We start from the raw sequence: 8,302 nt of genomic DNA, 5'->3' as shown, positions 1-8,302 counted from the left end.
CATTCAAGCACAGAAGTGTTTGCGAAAGGAATATCATGCATTCCTCGCACACGTCGTCGATACGAGTCAAGAAATGAAAGACATTCAGAACATCCCAGAAGTACGCGATTTTCCCGACATCTTCCCAGTATAACTTCCCGGATTACCACCACAACGCCAAGTCGAGTTCATAATCGACTTAGTGCCAGGAGCTACTCCCGTAGCCAAATCTCCTTATCGTCTGGCACCGGCCGAGATGCAGGAACTTTCCAGTGAGCTTAACGAACTTCTCAAGAAGGGATTCATTAGGCCAAGCTTCTCACCATGGGGAGCACCGGTCTTGTTCGTCAAGAAGAAAGATGGATCATTTTGTATGTGCATCGACTATAGAGAACTCAACAAGCTTACCATTAAAAATCATTATCCTTTTCCCCGCATTGACGATTTATTTGATCAACTTCAAGGAGCCAACTACTTCTCGAAGATAGATCTACGATCCGGATATCACCAACTACGAGTGTTAGAGGAGGATGTTCCCAAGACAGCCTTCTGAACTCGTTATGGACACTACGAATTTGTGGTGATGCCGTTTGGATTAACTAACGTGCCCGCAGTATTCATGGATCTGATAAATAAGGTATGTCGTCCTTACTTGGATCAGTTCGTCATTGTTTTCATTGATGACATACTTATCTACTCTTGAAGTAAGGAGGAACATAGTCAACATCTCCGTAGAGTCTTAGAAACATTGCGAGCAGAGAAGCTCTATGCGAAGTTCTCCAAGTGCGAATTTCTGATCCGACGAGTTGAATTCTTGGGCCATGTTGTTAGCGAAGAGGGAATACACGTGGACCCTTCCAAAATCAAGGCCATTGAGAACTGGTCAACACCGAAGACGCCTACAGAAATTCGTCAATTTCTAGGTCTCGCTGCTACTATCGCAAGTTCATTCAGAACTTCTCCCGCATAGTTAAACCTCTTACAACCCTGACCCAGAAAGGCATGGCCTTTGACTGGGAAGAGAAACAAGAAAGAGCGTTCCAAACGCTCAAGCGAGCCTTGTGCACCGCACCAATACTATCCCTCCTCGAAGGGATAGAAGACTTCGTTGTCTATTGCGATGCATCAAATCAAAACTCGGATGTGTTCTGATGCAGCGAGGTAAATTCATAGCCTATGCCTCGAGACAGCTGAAGACACATGAGGTCAACTACACGACCCATGATCTTGAGCTAGGAGCAGTTGTGTTTGCTCTGAAGATCTGGAGACACTACCTGTGTGGTACAAAAAGCACGATCTTTACAAACCACAAGAGTCTACAACACCTTTTCGACCAGAAGGAGCTCAACATGAGACAACGACGGTGGGTCGAGCTACTCAGTGATTACGAGTGCGAAATTCATTATCATCCGGGTAAAGCCAATGTAGTAGCCGACGCCCTAAGTCGGAAAGAATATGTTGGTCGTAGAGTCAAATCTTTGACTCTAACTATCCATTCACACTTGTCCACACAAATTAAGGAGGCTCAGCTCGACGCTTTGAAACCTGAAAACGTGGTAGGTGAATCCCTTAGAGGAATGGATACGAACTTGGAAGTCAAGGGTGACGGAGCCTTATACCTCATGGATCGGATCTGGACACCGAAACACGGTGGCTTCAGAGACTTGGTCATGACTGAAGCTCACAACACTCGTTATTCCGCCCACCTAGGTTTAGATAAGATGTATATGGATCTTAAAAGGTTATACTGATGGCCTAACATGAAAGCAGATATTGCTACCTTCGTGAGTAAATGCCTTACCTACGCAAAGGTCAAGGTCAAATACCAGAAACCCTCCGGTCTTCTACAGCAACCGGAGATACCCGAATGGAAGTAGGAGCGGATCACTATGGACTTCATAACCAAGTTGCCCAAGACGAGGAGTGGACTTGATTCCATATGGGTCATTGTCGATACACTGACCAAGTCTACACACTTCTTGCCAATCAAAGAAACAGACAAGATGGAGAAACTTACACGAACTTACATTAGGGAGATTGTAAGACTGCACGGTGTTCCCATATCCATTATCTCAGATAGAGATAGTAGATTCACTTCGAGGTTCTGGCAGTCTTTACAAAGTTCCCTAGGAACTAGGTTGGACATGAGTACAGCCTACCATCCACAAACCGATGGAAAAAGTGAGAAAACTATCCAAACCTTAGAAGATATGTTGCGAGCCTGTGTGATTGACTTTGGGAAAGCTTGGGATACCCATTTACCCCTTGTCGAATTTTTCTACAACAACGGTTATCACACGAGCATAAAGGCAGCTCCATTCGAGGCCCTCTATGGCCGAAAGTGCAGATCCCCTCTGTGCTGGGCTGAGGTGGGTGATACCCAGTTAGCTAAGGGACGAGTTCCCGAAAGCACTCTCACGGGTCTGGAGATCATTAGGGAAACGACAGAAAAGATCGTTCAAATTCGTGAACGATTGAAAGCCTCTAGAGACCGAAAAAAAAGCTACGCCGACAAGCGAAGGAAACCGTTGGAATTCCAGGTGGGCGACCGAGTTCTACTGAAGGTCTCACCTTGGAAGGGCTTGATACGCTTAGGAAAGCGTGGGAAGCTGAATCCAAGATACGTAGGGCCTTTCGAGATCCTTGCCCGAATCGGCCCCGTAGCTTACAAACTCAATCTACCGCGCGAACTCAGTAACGTACATCCTACCTTCCACGTCTCGAACTTGAAAAAGTGTCTGTCCGACGAGACTCTTGTTATTCCACTCGGCGAGATCGAGATCAACGAGAGCCTCAACTTCATGGAGGAACAAGTAGAGATCATGGACCGTGAGGTCAACCAAACAAAGCAGAGCCGTATCCCGATAGTGAAGGTTTGCTGGAACGCCAAATGAGGATGTGAATTCACTTGGGAATGAGAGGATTAGATGAAACTAAAATATCCTCATCTTTTCGCTTAGTTATTTGTAACTTCTTATTTTCTTAAATTCTAATTTCAGGACGAAATTCCTTCTAACGGGGGGATGATGTGACAACCCGAAATTTCCATTATGTACGAACATTATCAAGTTAATAGAAGTTAGAACAGTCGCAGTAAATTTTCAGACTTTTCCGTATAAGTTTGAGTATTTCAGGGTTTACACTTAAGGAGATATCAGGAGAGTGGATGCACTAGAGTTTTGTGCAACTCTGTTATTCCAAAACTCTATAATTTTAGAGTTCATTTCGGGAATAAAATATTTTCTGCCAAAAATCCCAGGACTATATATAGAATTCTGAGCCATATTCATTCATTAGTTACATTTCCAACTAGAGAAAAGCCATTTTCTCTCTCACGGATCTTCGGGTTTTCATCCCAAATCGTGAGTACCTCTCTCTAGTGGTATTATATGCCTTATAATGTGTTTAATAACATCGACTTCATAACAAAACAGCTAGATTCGAGAGTTTACCGCCCAAGAACACCTTGGGGAGTAAACTCTTTTATAAGGGTAAATTGATGCCTAGTCCTTTCCCCTTGATAAGTAACCACATTAGACTTGTATGTTAGTGTTTAAAAGACTAGAAATCATCCATGAACACCAAGAGTAAGGTGTTCACAGCTCAAGAAGTTCTTGGACCGTGAACTCCAAACTCAAGGGCCAAAGAGTGCCTTATTCACTCCTAAAGCCTTGGACAATTACCTAGATTTACTCCTAGTTAAATTAAGCACTTTAAAACATCAAAAACCCATCCCCATGAGGGATTACGGTCGTAATCTCTAAGGGAAATGGTCCTAGGGCCGTGAACTCCTCAAAGGTGTGTATTTAAGCCCTAAACTCTTCCAAGGATTAAAACACCAAGTAGGAATGCTTCTAGGGATCATTTAGAACTTCAAAACACCAAATGTCATGAAGCTTAGGAGCTTACGGCCATAAACTCAAGAGTTTACGACCATAAACTCCTTGTGTGAGGTTTATTGGAGAGTAAACTCATGTATGGAGTCCTTTGGAACCCTAAACCCATTAGCCTTGTCCCACAACAACTTAGATACAATCCTTAGGGCTTATAACACTTATATAAAGTGTTTATTATGTTCTAGGATGTCTTAACATTTACAATTATTAGTTTAAGACTAATTGGGTGCATATATGTGTGATTATATGTTCATTAGGATCATAGTGTGTGTACAAGTCCTCACTTGACACCTAACAATCCTACACCGTTCAGTTCATCCAAACCACCATCTTCAGGTGAGTTCATACCCCTTAATCAATGTTTTAAATGATTTTAAATGCTTTAATGGGGGGGGGGGGGAATACAGGTAGAAAACAACATGTTATTAAATCAATCATATGTATTTATAACTGTGTTTTCATTCAACAGATTTCAGATACTACAAAATGTGATGCATGAAATGGTTTTATATCTTAAAAATACCTTGATAGCAAAAGTATTACGCTTGAAATGTTTATTAAAAATATATCAAGTCATTGTTAATTATTGTTCAAAACTCTTAGATGTCTTACAAAACCATTTTTACCTTCTTGAACAAAACTATATCTATACACTTATGTTCTTATATATGTATTGATGTTATAGTTTTCATCCTTCATTCAGTTTCCCACACTCTTGTGTAGCAAGGGTGTATAAACCTGCTTGGACAGCCAATTACCTTCCAGTTAACTATTATAGGGATAGTTAGAAGATACTAAACATTATTCCTATTACAAGGAATTACATAAGAGTCAGTTCATTCATGAGTCTATACTATACATTACATGTTACATGAATACGCTTACATGAATACCTTTATGTAGATACATTTACCTGTATACACTTACATGGATACTTGCACCTCGATTCACTAGGATGATTATTAGTACCTTCTGTGTAAATTGTCCTGCCTATCCCAGTTCAACGGGATATCTAGACGGGACTAAGCATTCTGAAACCCACCTGTTAGCAACAGTGGTAGATGAACATCTACAGATGCCTACGGTTATTACTTATATTAGGGGTACCTTTACGGGACTAACCATTCCTTTGTCCTACTATTCGCTATAGAGGTAAATGAACATCTACGTATGCCTACGGTTAATACTTATACTTGGAGTACCTTTACGGGACTAACCCTTCCTTAAACCTACTGTAGCTACAGAGGAAAATTGAAAAATCTATAGATGTTCAAAGGTTATACATTTCGCAAATCGCGATGTCGTGTTAATCCTAATACAAAAGGATAACAATTACATGATTACATTATTCCTATTACTTTATTTTGTGATACATTCATATAAACGATGAGTTAGACTAAGTACTGTTAGTAATAGTCAAAAAGGAAGGAAAAACCATCATTTTTATAACAGAACATTCGGGTATTGGTAGAAGACTACATTTCATACTAGTAGGAAATAAGGGATTTTCTAGGGTTTTCATACTTATATCAACTGTTTCATTTAAGGATTTACATGGCATTCATAACAGCTTTCCAAAACAAAACAATGACACTTAAATACTTATGAATTCACCAGCTTTCGGCTGATACTCGCTTTCAAAATAACTTGTATTCTCAGGTCACCAGTAGACAGGTACGATGGCCAGGTTTTGAGAAGACGGAGCACAGACAAGACTGTCTTTTATTTTGATTGTATATTTTGGTGTCTTATTACATTGAAAGAACACACATGTATTAAAACTTTACTTTTAATGCAATGGATGATGTTGTTGCTTGGTTACTACTTTACATTGTTGTGATACGGTATATGACGTCCTCCACCCCGGAACGTTTCCGCCGTTCTTGGTTTTGGGGTGTGACACAATTGATATAAAAGTAGATCAAATACATACCAGAAACGGGGCGTTACAATTCTCCCCCACTTATCTTAGACTTCGTCCTCTAAGTCTGCTGTCTCTGCAAACAACTTTGGGTGGTGTTCTCTCATCTCCTCCTCGGGCTCCCACGTCCACTCTGAGCCCTTGTTGTGCTGCCACTACACCTTTACTAGCTAAACCACCTTGTTCCTCAAGGTCTTTGTCTTCCGATCAAAGATCGCAATGGGTATCTCTATGTAATTTAGGCTGCCATCAACCTGAATATCCTTCAATGGTACAACTGCCAACTCATCCACTAAGCACTTCCAAAATTGAGAAACATGGAAAGTGTTGTGGATCTGGCTGAGCTCTTCTGGAAGATCTAACCGATACGCAACCCGACCTACCCATGCCAAAACCCTAAAGGGACCAATGAATTTGGGGCCCAACTTGCCGCACTTCCGAAATCGGATGACACCCTTCCAGGGTGACACCTTCAGGAGGACCATATCGCCCACCTGGAACTCCAAGTTCGAGTGCCGCTTATCGGTGTAACTCTTCTGCAGACTCTGAGCAGTCTAGAGCCTGCTACAAACCTGCTGTATCAACTCCGTGGTCTTGAGTACCACCTCCGTACTCCCCATGACCCTCTGACCGACCTCACCCCAATAGATTGGGGTCCTACACTTCCGCCCATAAAGCATCTCAAAGGGAGGACGGTCAATACTGGCGTGGTAGTTGTTGTTATACGAAAATTCCGCTAATGGAAGATACGTATCCCAACTGCCACCGAAATCTAGGACACATGCCCAAAGCATGTATTCAAGAGTCTGAATCGTCCTCTCGCTCTGCCTGTCCGTATGAGGGTGGAAGGCGGTGCTGAAATGAAGACGAGTACCCATCTCGTCATGAAACCGCTTTCAAAACCTGGAAGTGAACCGGACGTCTCGGTCTGACACCACTGAAACTGACATTCCATGATGTACCACTACATCTCGCACATAAATATCGGCTAACTTCTCAGCCGAGATGCTCTCCTGGATCGGTATAAAATATGCACTCTTGGTCAACCGATCCACGATGACCCAAATCGAATCAACTCCACATGCGGTCCTGGGAAGCTTAGTAATGAAATCCATGGTGATATCCTCCCATTTCCACACTGGAACATCCAACGGCTGCATCTTGTTATGGGGTCTCTGGTGCTCTGCCTTGACCTTCCTGCAGGTTAGGCATCTCTTTACATACCATGCTACATCCCGCTTCATGCAGGGCCACCAGTAACCCGGTCGAACATCTCTATACATCTTCGTCGCCCCCGGATGGATGGAGAACCGAGACTTGTGGGCCTCATCCATCAACACCTGCCGTACTCTGCCCCAATACGGTACCCAGACCCTCCCATGCAGGGTCAACAATCCTCGATTGTCATAATCGAAGGAAGCTACTCAGCCCACGATCCTCTCACACTTCTGCTTCTCCTCCTTCAGGCCCTCAACCTGTGCCTCTTTGATCTTCCCTAGCAATGGAGTAATCACTGTCATCCTCAGACATATATCTCTGATCAGGGCCGCCACCCCCTTGCGGCTCAGAGCATCGGCCACAACGTTGGCCTTGCCCGGATGGTAAAGGATCTCATAGTCGTAATCCTTTACCACATCCAACCATCGACGCTACCTCATGTTCAGATTCGGATGATCCATAAGGTACCTCAGACTCTTGTGATCCGTGTAAATGGTACAACGGACCCTATAAAGGTAATGTCGCCAAATCTTGAGGGCGAACACCACTGCCCCCAACTCTAAATCATGCGTCGGATAGTTAGCCTCGTGAGGCTTCAACTGTCTAGAGGCATAAGCTATGACATGCCCCCGCTGCATCAACACTACTCCCATACCTATGATCGAAGCGCCACTCTAGACTACAACGTCATCCACTCCCTCGGGCAGGGTAAGAATCGGTGCCTTACACAGTCGCTGCCTGAGCGTCTCAAATGCTGACTGCTGCTCAGGACCCCAGCGAAATGCCACTGACTTCTTAATCAGTCGAGTGAGCGGTACTGCTATCTTGGAAAAATCCTGAATGAATCTCCTATAATACCCTGCCAGACCTAGGAAGCTCCGAATCTCAGATGGAGACCTCAGGACCTCCCACTGCATCACGACCTTTATCTTGGCCGGATCTACAAGTATACCCTTATGGTTGACGAGGTGTCCAAGGAATTGCACCTTGCACAACTAGAACTCACACTTGGAGAACTTCACGAAAAGTTTCTCCCTCCTTAGTGTCTCTAGCACCTCTCTCAGGTGCTCCTCGTACTGATCTTGAGTCTTGGAATAAACCAAGATGTCGTCGATAAACACTATCACAGACCGATCCAGCATCGGCCTGCATACGCGGTTCATGAGATCCATGAATGCGGCTGGAGCGTTGGTGAGCCCAAATGGCATCACCACGAACTCAAAATGACCATAGCGGGTCCTAAAAGCGGTCTTCTGCACATCCTCATCCTTGACCCGCATCTGGTGAT

The sequence above is a fragment of the Lactuca sativa genome, chromosome 5 (genome assembly GCF_002870075.4).
Source record: "Lactuca sativa cultivar Salinas chromosome 5, Lsat_Salinas_v11, whole genome shotgun sequence".
NCBI classification, from domain to species: Eukaryota; Viridiplantae; Streptophyta; class Magnoliopsida; order Asterales; family Asteraceae; genus Lactuca; species Lactuca sativa.
The sequence above is the reverse complement of the archived record's forward strand: the minus strand, read 5'-3'. Positions refer to the sequence as shown.